This window comes from Cebus imitator, unplaced genomic scaffold (assembly GCF_001604975.1).
Source record: "Cebus imitator isolate Cc_AM_T3 unplaced genomic scaffold, Cebus_imitator-1.0 Scaffold226, whole genome shotgun sequence".
NCBI classification, from domain to species: Eukaryota; Metazoa; Chordata; class Mammalia; order Primates; family Cebidae; genus Cebus; species Cebus imitator.
Window position 1 is genome coordinate 1882045 of NW_016107541.1, and position 17085 is coordinate 1899129.

Below are 17085 nucleotides of genomic sequence, written 5' to 3' on the forward strand. Positions count from 1 at the left end.
TAAGCAGTCTGAAATTAAATGAAGATTTATTATATGAATGTGTCCATTTCATGATGACACTTTCATTCCATTTTTTGGAACATATGGTACCTTATGCAATGCATTTCAAAAACAGGAGATAAAGGCAGTAGCACAAACTTTGCTAGAAATTTGAGTTTGTATTTTTATTTACATATTATTAGGTGTCCAATGATGAGGTCTTATAGGAAAAAGAATTATAAATCATGAAAAACAAGCCCCTTTACCAAAACCAAGTAAATCTGTCCAATCTCTTCATTCAATTTAATATACAAACATTCTGAAAACTTGATGTTGTCACATTGTATGGAAAGACGACCACAAAACACCAGCCTCCAAAAACGTGTACGCCAGAAGCTGAAAAAAAGGTGACTTTCCACCAATTGTCCATAAGAGAAATGTGTTCATCATCGGTGAAGGACGCCTGTGACGTCCAATTCTGCACTTCAGGGCTCGTGCTTTTTTCTGTTCTCTTCGTTCATCTAGTTTCTCTTTTTTCTTCCCAGGTGGCAGCCTCTGGCTGCAATAAATGTGAAACACCCTGACGTTCTTCCTGCCCACCCTGATGAAGGGGAAACAGGAGGAGGAACTTCCCAGAACATTCTGGCTATCCCTCTAGACAGTGATTCCCACACGATCGGCTTCAGTCATGATCCAAGGCCATCTGCCTGCAGAAAATGAACTGAATGACAGCAGTTGGAAATTTATAAAATTTTATACCTACTGAAGTGCCAATTCAGAAGCCCTATGGCTCAGAGGTGAGGGAACAGGACGAGGTGGCACTACCTCTCCATGAGGCTCCCTTCCTCCAGGATGGACCTTTGGTATGTTTGTGGTAAGCAAGGGGTGACCCAGGGCAACACACTGGGAAGTGCCTGCACAAGACGCCCCAGCAGCCCAGGTACCCTCACATCGTGCAGCACGGCCAACCCTCCAGTCCCAGCAGAGTCCTTGAAAGTCCGTGACATCATCCTTTGGACAGGACAAGGAGCAGATGCAAATCCTTGAAGCCAAAAGAGGTGCCGGGGGAAGCACACTCAGTCTCAGAAATATTCCTAAGAGTGGCCAATTCCCTTTTCACGACATCAGTAATATCGCCTTTGGCTGTGGCAACAAAATATGTCAGTTGAAACTTCTTTACTAAATGGCATGTTTGAATGCACAAGCTTCCTCTCTCCAGCCCTAAAATCTGTTTTACCACAATTATTACTAAAATTTCCTTGTAGTTGTTTAGATCTGAGTTGAAATTTAAATAATAAGGTTTGACAGATCTACTGGTTACTGCCATGAAGAGCTGGCAATTTCTGTAAGTTCCCACGTCTCAGAACTACATTAAAAACAGGGCTGAGAGGTCTCCTGCCTCCCCCAGTGAGGTCACAAATGAGCTGATGTGACCCCTCAGCTGGACAGCCAAGCCACACCTATGGAATATGGGTCAGTCTCTTAAATGACAAAGAGACAGGTGCCATAAAGAACACTGTAAGAATTCACAATCAGTGACACAACCAGAGAGCAAATACTGCAGGAAGAAGACATCCCTGCTGAATCTAGGACAGGCAGCCACAGGCTGGACGGCCAGACGGTCCTGGTCCATCCACCAGACTCCAAAACCCAGCCCCTTCCTTGTGGAAAAGCAACACCCGCGGGACAGAGCTCTCGTGGCTTGGGGGAAAACACAGCTTCCTACAGAATTTGATGTCTAAACAGGAAATCAGTCCCAGCAGCAGGATTCAGGGATGTCCACCCTAAAGGGCTGTTACTCTGCCTGTGTTTACATCAATAGTGAAAACAATGTTTTACCAGCCTGGTGCTTTTTGGCCAAGTGAGCAGTATCAGGACTCTCTACTCCTGAGGGTCAGCCCTTGCCTGGGGAAGACAGGGCGCTCACCAGGACACCCATATGTGCCTGGGAGCATGCACTCAGGAGCAGAAATGACAGCGACAAAGCAGAGGCCTTGAGTTAGAGCCAAACTAGAGGAACAGACGATGGTTCTCACAGGTCCAGAAGCGGAGCCCTCCTGTCCTCCCCTAGCAAGGTCATAGATTAGGCAAAGCATCAATCATAAATCACTGACATGTTTTCTAGAAAACTGAGAATAAAGTCAAAAGGTAAAGAAACTACAGAGCCCCAGAGGCTCACTCCAGACTGGAAGTTGAAAGTTTTTTAAGTGACATTTAACTACCCATTTAAGAAGAAACTGCTTATTTTTTATTAACATATAATTTTCTCTGTTTGACTCAATTCCATGTCACCCATATTATTTTCTCTTTTAGCTTAGCATTCACCTTGGTACAACCAACCTCTGAAATCCTCTGAGTCATCATTTTCAGAGTTCTGCTTCTTAAAAGCTGCCACCATGAGCATACATGTACAGAACTATCATGGCAACACTTTTGATTTACAAACAGTAACTCTTTCCCAGAAGTTTTGCCCTGTGGCCACCTACACAAGCTCTTCAAATTGTCTCTAAATGAAAGTACATGAAGAAGATTTAATATCAATTATAACTTACTAAGTGCCCATCAGCACATGACTTTCTGCTAAAATATGCAACCTTCTCCCTGCCCAACTTACTCAGAATGAGGTAAGATGTAGATTTAAACATTATTTTGGAGACCAAAGGTGAGCTGAGGCCTTTATCTCGCAGATACATGAAAGAAATTAACATGTCAGGGTCAGTCTTAAGAGCTGAATTTAGAAACTGTAAAACAGTAAGGTTACAGTGGAAATCAAAATGGACAAGACCACCTGGCATCACAAAGTTTAGCCGAGTAATGAAAAGAAACCCTAAAAGATACAGATTCAAGAAACCTAAGAAGTGCTGGGCCAGCATTTCCCAAAGGCAAGAATTAGACCAGTGACCACGGCATTTAATTGACTGGCCTCTCATCATCGGTCCCTCAGTCAATCACTATGCACAGCGCACCACCATGGCCACATATGGCAGGTGCTTAGAAGACACAGCAAGAAGCTATTACAATCTCAGGAGCTCTCCATATGATTTTTATGCTATGTAGTTCAACAAATACTATGAACTGGAGGAAAGAGAATTTACTTCCAGACAGAAGAGTCAAGGAAAGATTTCTGAAAAGGGGAAACGTGATGTGGGCTCTGAGGGATGAGTGGGTGATAAGGAGGACATTAAAAGAGACGGAAAAGTATGTTTTCGTGGGTGCGCTGCAGGCGAAACAAATAAATGAGGGAGGAACAGCTGAAAGCCATAAAGTATAAGGGAAGAGCCACTTAGGCCAGCACCACAATGAGTTAAAGCATGAGTTCCTGGTATCACCCCTGGAGTTAGGTGGGAACCCCACCATGGAGCCCACCATGATGAGTTTGCAGGAGTGCAAACTGAAATACATAGGTGAAAACAAGCGATTCTGCAAAGGTAAAAATCTAGACTGTAAAGCCATGAGAGTCACAGATAGAAAGCTGGGCTCATGCTCAAGTCCTGGAGGAAGACAAGGAAGTAAACAGGAGGGTGGATTCCAGGTAGGAGGCCAAGGAGCAGGGAGGGTGGCATCAGGAGTGTGGGGGCAGCCAGCATTGGCTAGCAGGAGCATGTGCCACCAGGACTACCTGCAAGGCCACTCTCACGCAAGGCCGAGGGCATGAAGGGCTCAAAGGAGCCACTCCAGACAGCTAAGAGAGGGAAAAGTAGATGACACACAGATCGTAGGGATTTTAACATGCAAAACACATGAGGCTTCATCCAAAGGAAGGCAGAGTCGCTGAATGTTCAGTGTCTCTAAATGGAAGAACATGAAGAAGATTTAATATCAATTATAAATTACTAAGTGCCCATCAGCGCATGACTTTCTGCTAAAATATGCAACCTTCTCCCTGCCCAGCTTACTCAGAATGAGGTAAGATGTAGATTTAAACATTATTCTGGAGGCCAAAAGTGAGCTGAGTGGCAGCCTTTATCCTGCAGATACACGACAAAAATTAACATGCCAGGCCAGTCTTGAGAGCTTACTGAGGAATGAATGTTCTTGAATTTAGGACAATAACTTAAATGATGAAAATCAGAATTTTCTCAGTAGGAATTAAAATACAAAATGCATAAAGGACATTATTTTTGGAAGTGCTTTCATCCAGTGCCACTGGTGTGACTGAAAGGAACAATCTGGAGGACCCAGCACTCAGAAGTGGGCTGTGGGATGAGAAGCCATTCACTCTGGCTGTACGTACTGCAAATTTCTGTCACTGTCCCCAGCCTGACTGTCCAGGCTTGCATGAGGGCTTCTCTCACAGCCTCTGTCACTTGCTCCACATAGGTGGGCTTCACAGGAATGTGCTTGGATAAATCAACACCAGACATTTAGGATAACAATGTCCCTTAGAAGAAAGGCGGTCTCTGTGGCTGGGGGTCCTCGGAAACCTCAGCCACTCAAGAAAGTAAAGTGTGGGTGACAGAAACAGAGAATAAGGCTTTAAAGCAAAAGTAGTAGGGAAGAAAGCAGAGAGGGGGGAAGGGGAAGGAGGAGCAGAAGAAAAGGAAGAGGGGGAAGAAAAATGCACCAGAAGTAGCTACAGGGATAACGGGATGCCCCGAAATGGTGCAGCCTTTTGGAAAATATGATATAATTTATCATTATAAAATGTCCCATTATTGTTTCCTTCAACTTTTGTTAAAATAAATGTTATAGAAAATTGGTGTTTAAAACATGATGTAATGGGTGACATACAGTAAAATGGTTACTACAGTGAAATAAATTAACATATTTATTATCTAACATAGTTATATTTTTTGAGATAAGAGCAGCTAAAATCTACTTATTTCACAAAAGTTCTAAATACCATGCAGTTTTATTAGCTATGGTTCTCATGCCTGCATTAGATACCTTTGAAGGATACAAATAACAGCGGTATCAGGCTTCAGGTACAAGGAAGGGGGGCAGTTCCTGGCCATTCCCTTCCACTGCTGCCAGTTGCCCCCACATTCCTGAGCAAATATCCCAGCATTCAAGGAAACAATATGAAAAGGAAAAGTAAAATGCACGAAAGCTTGAGGTGATGAAAAATGTGTAGGATGAAGGCAGCAGCCAGTCCTGGCCATTCTTAGCATCGTCCAGGAAGCAGCTGCATACCCCTCCCCTTCTCTCCTCTACCGGCCAGCACTGGCTAGGGTCAGAGGCTGGTGCATGGAGCAAGCCCCTTTGGACGCCCGAATATGAGATTGCTGCCCACTTTACATTCAAGACAGCGTCAGGACTCAAATGAAAACAGTGTATTTCTTAAAGACAGACCTCTGGATTGGTTCAATGTCATCACTTAAATTTTGGTTTTTTAGTTTACTTTTTATTAATTTCTTTTATTCCCATAGGCTATTGTTTGGTGGTGTTTGGTTACATGTGTTCTTTGGTGGCGATTTGTAGTAAGATTTTGGTGTAACCATCACCTTGGCAGAATATACTGCACCCTGTTTGTCATCTTTTATCCCTCACACCCTTCCCACCCTTTCCCCTGAGTCCCCAAGGGCCATTGTGTAATTCTTACACCTTTGTATCCTCATAACTTAGCTCCCACTTATGAATAAGAACATATGATGTTTGATTTTCCATTCCTACATTACTTCACTTAGAATAATAGTTTCCGAACTCATCCAGGAATAATTCGTTCCTTTTTATGGCTGAGTAGTATTCCACCATATAGATATACCACAGTTTCTTTATCCACTTGTTCATTAGTGGGCATTTGGGTTGGTTACACATTTTTGCAATTGTGAACTGTGCTCCTATAAACATGTGTGTACAAGTATCTTTTTCATATAAAGACTTATTTTCCTTTAGATACATACCCAGTAGTGTCACCACCTAAATTTTTAATAGCATTTGACATTATGATGTCTAAATGCTGACAGCAGAGTTACTAAGACATGGGATATAGTGGGTCCAGTTCTTAAAGATTTTTCTTTCTTAAGGATGTTTCTTTGCGTCTAGGTTTGCCTGTGTCAGCCTGAATATAGAATCTGAGCAGGATCCCGGCCAAGCTCTGCACAAACAAGCAGGTTCTGAATGAAGTGGTGTCTCTAACAGGGACAGCATTGATGCAAACAACCATAGCTTTAGAAAGTTAGAGACCTTCTACACAAAATGTGGAACAAAACCAATGTACAGAGAAAAACACACACACACACACATTTATAATCAGATCATTATAGATGTAAAATGCAATAATATTGTATTCCAATAAGCAAAGAAATGGCCTTCTTTTCCACATCAGCTTGTACGTCCAATTAGAGACATTTTTCCCACATCCCAATTTAGCACACTGGATCCTGTGCTGAACGGCATGCATAACACCAGCATGCCACGGAGGGTCTCTGCCCTCAAGGAATTCAGCCTTTGGAATTGCTTTTCCCCAAATCAAAAACCATCTCATTAGTAACCAGCTAATTATTTCACCTAGAAGTAAATCCACATATTTATCAAGAACATTTAATAAAGAATCCCTTGGGTAAATAGCTCACATCCCTTAGGGGGGAAAAAAGTGTCAGATGTTGAGATTCCCCTTCATTGAGACTCTGGCTCTCATAACACCAAAGCAAGGACACCTGGAGACCAATCCCAAAGGTCAAGGCCTCATGGACAGTAAGTCCCCACATGATGACATATGACCTCACACCTGGGTCACTTAATCATGCAAACATCTGGCTCTGGGACTGGCAGAGGCAAATTCTACATCCCGTATGGAAGAGCAGGCATTTCTACACGTTGTATCCAAAGATGAAGATGGCACGAGAGAGAAATACACTTCCCATTTGGAGCCGTCATGCCCAGATCCAGCCTGAGACCCCCTCTCTCCATCAGACAGCAGTCACTGTCAATGCAATGATCTAGAAACATTAAATACAGCTCAGACCTAAAGAAAAAGAATACAGTAACAGGGGATTTCATTTCTCAAAGCATTGACTAATCCTAACAACAGTCTGGAAGGAAGAAATCCAATTGTTTTCTATTTTGTCTTCAGGCAGATTATCCTTTGGTGAATATTTAAAGCTAGCAGAAGTAGCTGGCCCCCAGTATTGCCTCAGAAACCAAAATAAAGCTGGAGTCAACACTTCCTATTCCATTACTCCCACGTTAAGACAATGATGTGTTCTGAGCTGCAAAGAGGCATGGGGGCTGAGGGGAAGAAAGAGAGGGGCAAAAATGACTTCTTTACTAAAGCAAACAGGTTGCCAAAAACGAAGCAAGTGCTCCAACTGAGCAATTTCTGTTATTGCCTCTATAAGGACACCAGGGCCTCAGAATAGTGACTACTTTCCTATTTCAGCCACCACGTGCCAGGTTTTCAAAGGGCAAGCTCACTGTTCATGCAGGCAATTTGGAAGCGCTGGCACAAGTGGTTAATTTGCATGGACAACTAGCCTCTGGGCTTCCATTCTGACAGCTAAATTGATCAATCCTTTGTAGAGGAAAATCTCAGAGCCTAGGAAAAAAGGGTGTCTGAGACCCTTTGAAAGATGGAATCTCTCAATTCCTACTTATTCAGAATTACACATCCAATAAGACTTACTCTGTAAGCAGTAGTTTGCCCACACAAAGATCCCTCAGGATTTAACTCTATATCTAAATTTAAGATTTAATTCTAATATTAGGGTTTAACTCTTCAAAAAATTACTTAAATACTCTTGTTACTTAACTGTCCCTGTTATAACATTAAAAAGGCGGGGCTGGGTTCTTATATCAGCCCTCTGGTCATTACATAAAAAAGTGAAATGCCTGCCACAGATTAAACCATATCTGGCACTAAACCTTCCTCAGAAAAAGAGCTGAGCCAAGGCAGACAGGTCTGCTGAGTAATATGAAAACAGAGAGGGGCTCATTTATCCCATAAAAGTTGGCTAAGTGTGAAATTCACAATGAATTATTAGTGAAATGGCCATTGGTTAAATCATTCAGAAAAATATTTTCCTAAAAACAGAACAGGCAATAGATTTTTAGAAGTTTCTAGCTACAAACTCAGAAAAGTGAAATGAAAAGATGTGCTCCTTCAACTCAGTAACGGAAACATTAGTATAAACCTGTGCAAGCCAATCCAAAGTGCCTACTGGGCTCTTCGTGACACTTATTTTAGATGCCTAACCCTAGTGTCACTGTTTTACGTGGTATACAATGATCTGGGCCAAGCCAACTGTGTTTTTCCTTGCCTTGGAAGACAACCTCTGATGTTCTATTCTGGCTTAAACCTAGCAAATTGCTCTGGAGTCATTTCAGAATGTTTGGGTCTTCAAATACACAGAAAGAGAAGACTTTTAAATCCATCTGAATCAGTCCCAATGACCTGCTGGGTCTTTCCTTGTCCAAGGTGGACACCAAGGCCTAAAGAAGAAAAAAGCATCTCATTTTCACATTACTACACACAGGCAAGTTGCTCAGGAATGTGAATCATTCCACCTAAACATTTGTTTCATATTTTATAGAGGACTTAACACTATGTGAATCTCCGGGTGTGTTGCATAACCAAAAATCTAATTCTGTTCTATTTGTTATCCACTCAAGATAAATTAGTGATTAAAAATGAGAAATAAGCTACAACACAACAAACCAGATGGTGCCTTACCTTCCCATTAACACCGCAGTGTTCAGAGTTTTTACACATGTAGGGGAATGTAATGACATGTTTTTTTTTTACATTTGGCAATGAGTCATGTCACACATTTTAGTACAAACTGTCCTGAAACTTCCTCCCAAATGAAGACACGGAGCAGTTTCACTAATATGTAAAAGCAGCCATGCCAGCTGCCTTTCATTAGTCATGATGCCTCTCTGCCCACGCTGCAGCCTCCATCTAGGAGACAACATGGTCCAGTCAGACACCCAAAGAGAACCAGAAGGTCGGCATGTCCTGAGCTCAACCTGCTGGGGAAGCAGATATACCTTTGGAGGGGCCAAGATGCTTCTTCCCTTTGCTTCCCAACACACACCTTTACAAAGTCAACCCAGGAACTTGATTTAACAGGGTCCTCTCTACTTCTGACACTCCCCAACCTTGCTGAGCTATCCTGTGGATCTAACATACAGAGTTGGAAGAGGAACCATGAATAATCTTAGGAAAGTTCTAAGTTAACCAATTAGTAAAGGAACCAGAGACCATCCCAACTGCCAGCATTCAATGGAAGTCCACTCTGTGGAGCCAAATGGGAAGGAAACAAGACCAGTCTGAAATGCAAACCATGTTTGACAAAACAGTGTTTCGTTATTTTACACTGACAGTGCTTAGAGCTTTGCCTGACACATGGTAAACTCCTAGCTGGGAGTTAGCCCCACCCCTTCTGCCTACCCCAGTAATGGAATTGAGTCATCTGTTAAGACAACTTCTTCCCTCCCTTTGTGGAATGAACAGTATTAAACTGACTGCTCTGCTGGTATTAGTCTGTTTTTTGGTTTTGATTTGCCGAGCCATTGAGACAGTAACACCTCTCCTTGTGGTAGCTGTGAAGTTTATTTAGGAAACTAAATCCAAATCCCTGTCATTCTTGTTCTTTAGATTTTATGTTACTGGCTTGACTTCATCACTGAAGCCATTCAACCTAGCGGTCCTTCCTGCTGGCTCCCTGAAATCCAGGTGGCCCTGACATCCCAGTGTAAAGTGGTTGCCTGTCCTCTGGGACCGTGATGCCTGATGCTGGCTTGCCTATTTCTCCCATCACCTTCTGCTGTTTACTTCTCTGCCTCCTGGTCAAGAGTGGGCATCTGCCTAGTCAGCTGACTTCGCATCCCCAAGGGCAGGTCTAAGTAAATGAGCATATTCAAGAACAACAGTTTGGTTGGTGGGAACGTACATTAGTTCAACCATTATGCAAGACAGAGTGGTGATTCCTCAAAGGCCTAGAGGCAGAAATACCATTTGACACAGCAATTTCATTACTGTGTATACATTCAAAGAAATATATATCGTTATAAAGATACACACACCCATATGTTCATTGCAGCACTATTCCCAATAGCAAAAACATGGAATCAACCTAAATGCCCATCAGTGATAGACTGGATAAAGAAAATGTGCTACATATACATCATGGAATACTATGCAGCCATAAAAAGGCAGGAGATAATGTCCTCTGCAGGGACATGAAGTTGGAAGCCATAATCCTCAGCAAACTAATACAAAAACGGAAAACCAAACACCACATGTTCTCACTTACAAGTGGTAACTGAACAATCAGACCACGTAGATATATGGGCCGGGGGTGGCAGGGACAACACACACTGGGGCTGTTGAGAGCATGGGGAAGGGAGAGCATCAGGAAGAACAGCTAATGGATGCTGGGCTTAACACTTAGATGATGGGCAGCAAACAACCGTAACATACGTTTACATCTTCAACAAACCTGCACCTCCTGCACGTGTACCCTGGAACTTAAAGAAAAAAAAAAGAACAACAGTTTGATGAAAATTACTCACTTCTATCTCAGAGTGTGTGTAAATATTAACAGACCACGGGCATATCATTAAAGTTTACTTTAACATCAATTAAAATCACCCAAAAATACAGGGAAAATTAGCCCGGGTGAAACCTGGAAATGACCTGAGCCTCACTCAGGTCTGGAAGATACCACACAACCAGAAGATGCCTGGGTGACATGTGGCAGCTAGCAGCGAACAGGAGCCCCTTTCTTACAAGTGACTAGAATAAACCACAGCTTCCTCGTCCAGAGACCCTAGGCCTACCTTGATCCCATCTTTGCTCAAAATACACTCTTCCTTAGGAGGTTTTCTCTTCTTAGAAGCAGCTTTCCATGCTATTCATAGATTAGGTCCCCCTGTTTTACATAACAATGGCTGTCCATCCTGTGCATGCTCATAAAAGCTCAACTTTGCACAGACTCTGTGCAAACATCCCGATGTCTCCCCTCTTCCTGTCCATTAAGCTGAGTCCCCTGTACCAGGATCCTCCTACAGACCCCCTCAGGGAAGCTGTCTCCACTGCTCTTCAGAATCACTCTCAGCCCCAGAGACATCTCCAGAGGGGGAGGGTTGCTCATGAACACAGTCAAGCAGGGAGAACGAGGCCAACCCGGTGGCCAACAGGGACGACGAAGGAAAATAGTTTCCCCTTAGAAATATAAACATTATCTTTGTAAATGTCGTGCTTATACTGATAATCCCCTTAGTAAGCGCACTTTTCATAGATATCAAGCCACTTGCTAAGTAGAAAGTGTTCCAGTGTCTGAAATTAATGACGTTTGGATCACCAGGAGCATTCTGTAGTCATTGATTAAAACAGTCCTCACTTTTGCTGTCTGGACTCCCATTCTTCTTCCATGATCATACGCTCATGATCATAGGCTCCAGGCTCCTTCACACACCCAGTGACCTGAAAGCATCTGAGCCCTCACCACTGCCTGTCACACTCACAGCCCTCTCTGCTCACCCAGCTGTCCCCTCTCCCCAGCCAGCCACAGAGAAAAGTTTGAAGGTGCTTTCTTCTCACTGCCCAGTTTTCTATTTTACACAAGGCTTTAGAAAACACATATGTGCTCTGGCTAAAATAAAAATGAAATTATAATGTTATCTACCACATCAAAAAAAAAAAAAGACTGAAAATACTTTTAGTTAAGTCAGCACCAGAAAATCAGTATGTCCTTAGCAGCATTTTGTACTTAAACTTCAAAATGTGTGTTTTAACCTCAACTTTATCACATGTTGTACTTGGTTAGTTAACACTTAGCAATCTCATCAACCACTTTTTAAGTCTGTGGATGGGAAGGTATTCCGTAAGAGAAATAAGCCTAATAATTGAATACAGAGCTTTAAAAAGACAGGCTTGTATAACTCTGAACGGAACAAAGCAATGATACAGAAATGAAGTCAAACTACAGCAGTTCAAAGACCTGTCCTTGCTTTGTGATTTCTTTTTCTAATACATAGACTCAAGAGTTAAACTAAGAGGCTGTTGTCATTTACGCCTGTCATCCATATCCTCTCTCAGACCAGAAGACATTTAGCCACTCAGCTGCATGCTAATATAAAATCTATCTCTCTCTCCTCACATGTCCCATCAGAGAAACCATCTAATCATGCATGAACCATCCTATCAATGCAGCAGCCACTGTAAACGCTGGGGAAATTAAACAATAAACAAGACTCATTCAAATGGAAAGCTGGCAGCATTGTGGGGGAAATGATAAGACCCCTCATTAGACTGGGAACAAAATGCCTTGCCCTGTGTGCCCATTCCTGCTTCTCTTCTTCAGGGTGCACTGGAAGCAGCGGCATGGCTATTCATTATCCACTGACAATCTCATAGGTCGTGCCCCTTTCCTAAATATTGCAAAAGAGCTAGAGTCAGAAAAGTGGCGTGAAATGTTGGTGACAGCTGCTTATCTCAAAGACTTCCAAGGTAAAGCACCAAGCCATAATTTGATGCAATAATATGGTGTTTATTGCTATTCCTTGATAAACTACTCCCAATCCCTTCAAATTAGGTTTCCCCTATTTTTATATTCTGGAGCTCACAGAGTTCTTCTACCAGTAACTAAGAAGATACAAATTGATCATAACCTCCCTGAAACGAAAATGAGGAGGGTAAGAAATGGCCCAGGTTTCTTGATTCCTTCTGCTGTGAACCTGGGGCCATGTCACGTTCCCCATCATCTTTCCTGCACGGCTGAGGATGGCAAACAGCAACTCTCCTTAGCAGAGAAGTCAACCCGCCCGGCATGGAGAAAACGCAAGTAAGGACTGTGCTTCTAGCTGAGCCACCTGGTAGAAGAGGAGGAAAAAATAATCATGAAGGAAATCTGAATAATTAAAAGGCGTTAGCCCTACACTTAGTCCACCTGATGTTACATAATAAACTCTGTCAGTAGAAACAGACTCTCTTTCACCCATTTCCTTCACCTTTTCCACCAGATTTCTTCCATCTATCACCCCTACAGCTCACAATTGGCCCTCCAGTGTCTCCTAATGCAGAGGACAGACCATTAAAGAAAGGAAAGGCAGAGAAATGAGAATGACATGGCTTTGTTCTTCAAAAACATTCACTCCAGAATCTGTCACTGCTCAAAAGGCATCTTTGTTCTGGCTCAAATGACCAGAGGGAGCCCCCTTCTCCTCAGTTCCAATTTGCTTTGACAGACACGTGGCTATGAAGCAGTGGTTTGCTTCCTGGAGCTGAAGCTGCACTGAAATTCCAAAGCCGCCCTGGCCTTGTCAACAGAAGTCAACACCTTGAAGAGGAACTGCTATGGAGTCACAGCCAGCACTCCCTGATGCCTGACAATATACACTCTCCCAGGCAAGATGCATCCCATCTCAGTGGTTCCAACCTGGCCCCTAATTTCTCCCATCAGGGCAAACAGAGTGGCATCTTGTTTTGGCAAGAAGTATGAAGGCCATGTTGAAATGAAAGTCAAGGTGAGCCCCCACAAATACAGCTGCCTTCTTTAACCCAGAGCAAACAAAACTTTCTTATAGCTTCCAGCCACACTCTCCCCAAACAAAATTTATAAGAAAAACTGAGACGCGGTGCTAACTTATAAAATAAAAAGAACCTTAGTTTCCTCACCCAGCTTGTTACCGAAGAAGCTGTTTATTACAAAGGCTCCAAAGTCACTGTTCTCCTCCAGGTCCATGAAAAATCAGTGAAGCCCAAGGATGATAATTCCGTTGGGAGGGCAGGCAAAAAAGCTGTAAGGCTCCCAAAGGGATCTAATTCATCATCCAGGAAGAAGGATTCTTCTGAGAAGTACTTCAGAGGGAAAAGCCTGTCAAATGACTCAATGTCACCAGACTCTAACCTGCCATCAGAAATGCTGCAAACCACCACAGATACTTACTGCCATGGATAGAAAATCCTGTTTCATTATCCTCAGTCCAAACATCTACTTTATATCTGCAGCATTCAAAGTACAAAAGGAGTCAGATCAGTCTGGATGTTACTTCTTTTACATAGTCATTGAGATTCACGAAAGAAAAATAAAGTTGGTCCTCATTATCCACGGATTCCATATCTGCAAATTCACCTGCTAGCTATAATGTATTTGCAACCTCAGCATCAAGACTTGAGGCACTTCCCAGTCATTCATGGACATGAGCAGTGAAAATCTGAATCTTCTGACACATGCATTCCCAGCCGAGGTCTGACAAGGCAATCCTATGCCTTCTTGTTTCAGCTCTCATACTGAAAATAAGTGCCACATGCTCTATTTAGTGCCATATTGTTTGCACTTTTGTGCTTTTCGTTGGTGATTTGTCTGTTTAAAATGGCCCCAAGCATAGGGTTGCAGAACTGTCTAGTATTCCTAAGTGCAGGAAGGCTGTGATGTGCCCTATGGAGAAAATGCATGTGTCAGATAAGCCTTGTTCAGGCATCAATTTTAGGGCTATTGACCATAAGTTCAATGTTAATGAACCAACTGCATATATTCAATAAGTTGTCTTTAACAAAAATGCACTTGAAACAAGATTATTTATTGACCGGTTGACAAAAATATTGTGACCCAAGGCTCACAGGAACCTAGCCCTGTATTTCCCCTAGGAGCAGTGGTTCAGGATTTGCTAATTCAGTGTTTGCAGCCACTTTATAGAGCATAATTACCACATGCTCTCAAGGATACGGAGAATAGACTTAAAATATCAAAGGACACGAGCAACAGCTATAATACCCTGACAGTGTTCCCCAGCCTGACACAGGAACATCACAGGCCGACCTGAAGGACTGTGTAAGTAGAGCACAGATCACTCGGAAGAGTAACCAGCTTCATAGAGGGAGATCCAGGGCAAGCTACCTACTCACTCCTGAAAGCAAAGTACTAGCCCTCTTGCTTCAGAGAAGCACAGAACTCATCTTACTAACTGCAAGCTGGAGCCACTGGTGCCTGACTTTCTGGCACTAACCACCCTGGACAGAGACCTTACTGAACTCATCCTAGAGTGAAAAATAGACTCTGCAGAAACAGAATTCTGTACCATGGACGGGCATACAGGGATGACAGGATGGTGGCCAAGGTCACGTGCTGAATGGAGGGAGGAGGCTCTGGCAGTGGCTCATGGGACTCTTTACTGCTCTCATTACATAACGTGAACCAGATCCTCATCTTCTCATCAGATAATGATCTCTGCTCTCCAGACTTAAGGGGTGATTACAATCTGAAGAGTTGATTGTGTCTCATTACACTTGTGATAATATATTCCTGATGACCAAGGCTAATTGAGGCTATTAACTTGAACCTTCAAATACCAACACAGTCATAAGTGGTCCCTTTGACATATTCACATCTGTTATGTGTTGAACTGAAAAAGGTTTTCTGGCTACAAAATGTATAAAGGAGAAAAAGTTAAACCACTACAGAACAACCAGTGCTGCCTTTTCCAAACCAGGAAAGCATCTTAATTCAATTGAATGACTTTTAGTACACTGAGATCTTTAACGTAAAAACAAAACAAAAAAGCAATGTGATTCATAAATGTCACAGCATAAAAAACTCCAAAGCCCTCACTTTCTTGCTTCCTGGTAGCCTGAAGCTCTTCTCCTCTAGCAGTGTTTCCCTCTGTATTATGATCTCCAGAACTATAACCACTACATTTTGGAATGGAAATGGCTTCCTTTAAACCATTTTCCTCTCTTTATGATGAAAAGGAAATTTGAGTATCTTTCTTTCTCTACCTCCATTTCTATATTGTCAGTTGTCCAAAGAAAGTGAACAAAACTAAGAGAACTAGATCACTTGTTCTCAGATTAAGAAGATGCACTAATAAAGGGATGCATGTACTATTTTGCAAATCCTGGAAGGCTAATTTCCGTCATCATAACAAAAAAAAATCTAAGTTGGTAGGCTCTGTAAATGGATTCATAAAGAAAATCAGAATAATTTATGAGTGATAAATCAAACCCAAGAGTTATAAATAGGATTCAGGTACCAGAATTTTCATTCTGCCAGCATCAGATGGGGCTTTACCCAGCCCAGTCCGTGAGGCTGAGTGGATTGCAGGCTAACGGCACCTCTCCCAGAGTTTCCTGCTCAGTTAGCATATTGCAGTTTATTTCTAGAGAAAGCATCAGGACTGGGAAGCAGTATGTCAATATGAATGGGCCAGAACAGAGAAGGGTTTCAAACGGCAATCAAGCAATCTTGTAATAAGAAGTTGTGATAACTATTTTAAAATGACTATTCCATTTTACTTTTCATCCAAATCAGGCTCTAAAAATCCTCCAATCTCTCAGAATATTAGAAGCTAAAATAAGGATGTGTGTATAAATAAATAAACTGAGGGCTTTAAAGAGAGCTGGTGACCACAAGAAAAGAAGGCTTAAGCCCCACTAAAATTTTGAACTGAAAAGCAGAGAAAGGGCTGCTCTTTGACTAAAACTTACAGAAGACCCTTCTTCTTCTTCCGGGAAGCAGGAGTGGGTCAGCAGGGGACACATTACTGGAGAGCCTCAAATGCACAAAGCACTGAGAGGAGAAAGGGGTCAAAAGAGTTTCAGGACAATCTAGAGGAGGTGCTTAAAAAGAATCAAGCCTCTGCCAAAGACAGAAAGAGCCAGCTCTTTGTTTCAAAGAAGCCTGCAGCTATAGGACGTAGATTGGGGCATAAATTCTAATTAAAGTAAATCTAGATTCCCTGAAGAATTTCCACTCACCAGCTTCGTCTTTCAGCGAGGCTGGAGCTACTTGCTACACAGCTTGACACAGAGCTGCCCTGTCCCTGGCCATGCCAAGGAGGAAACTGTGTGGCAGCCACACTCTCCCTACGTGGGAGATTTATCCTCTTCTGCAACTGGCTGCTTCTGTTAAGACAAGCAGCAGGCTCTGGCTGCAGATGAGCATCAGGATTTGACCAGGGAAGAGGAAGGAGAACAGGACACAGAGAACAAAACACAACAAAACAAGAAAATTAAAAACTCTAACCTTCAAGCGATTTCAAGGAGAAAACAGAGGAAAAAGGACAAAGAAAAAAAGGATGGCTTCTTTGAGCAGGCAGAGCGCAATTAAGGACACCTGTGATTTTAGGAGCTAACACAAAGCAGATGTGTCATGGCCTCAGACTCCCGTCCCTTCAGCCCAGTCCTCAAGCAGCCTAACCGGACCCCAAACCACAAAGGGGCTG

At 42.7% G+C, this 17085-nt stretch overlaps 1 protein-coding gene across 5 annotated transcripts in view; it reads right to left on the reverse strand.

Annotated features, from left to right (window-relative positions):
- SEMA5A (semaphorin 5A) overlaps positions 1-17085 on the reverse strand; it is a 505017-nt gene that overhangs the window by 398662 nt on the left and 89270 nt on the right. The gene's annotated exons all lie outside the window — the stretch shown is intronic.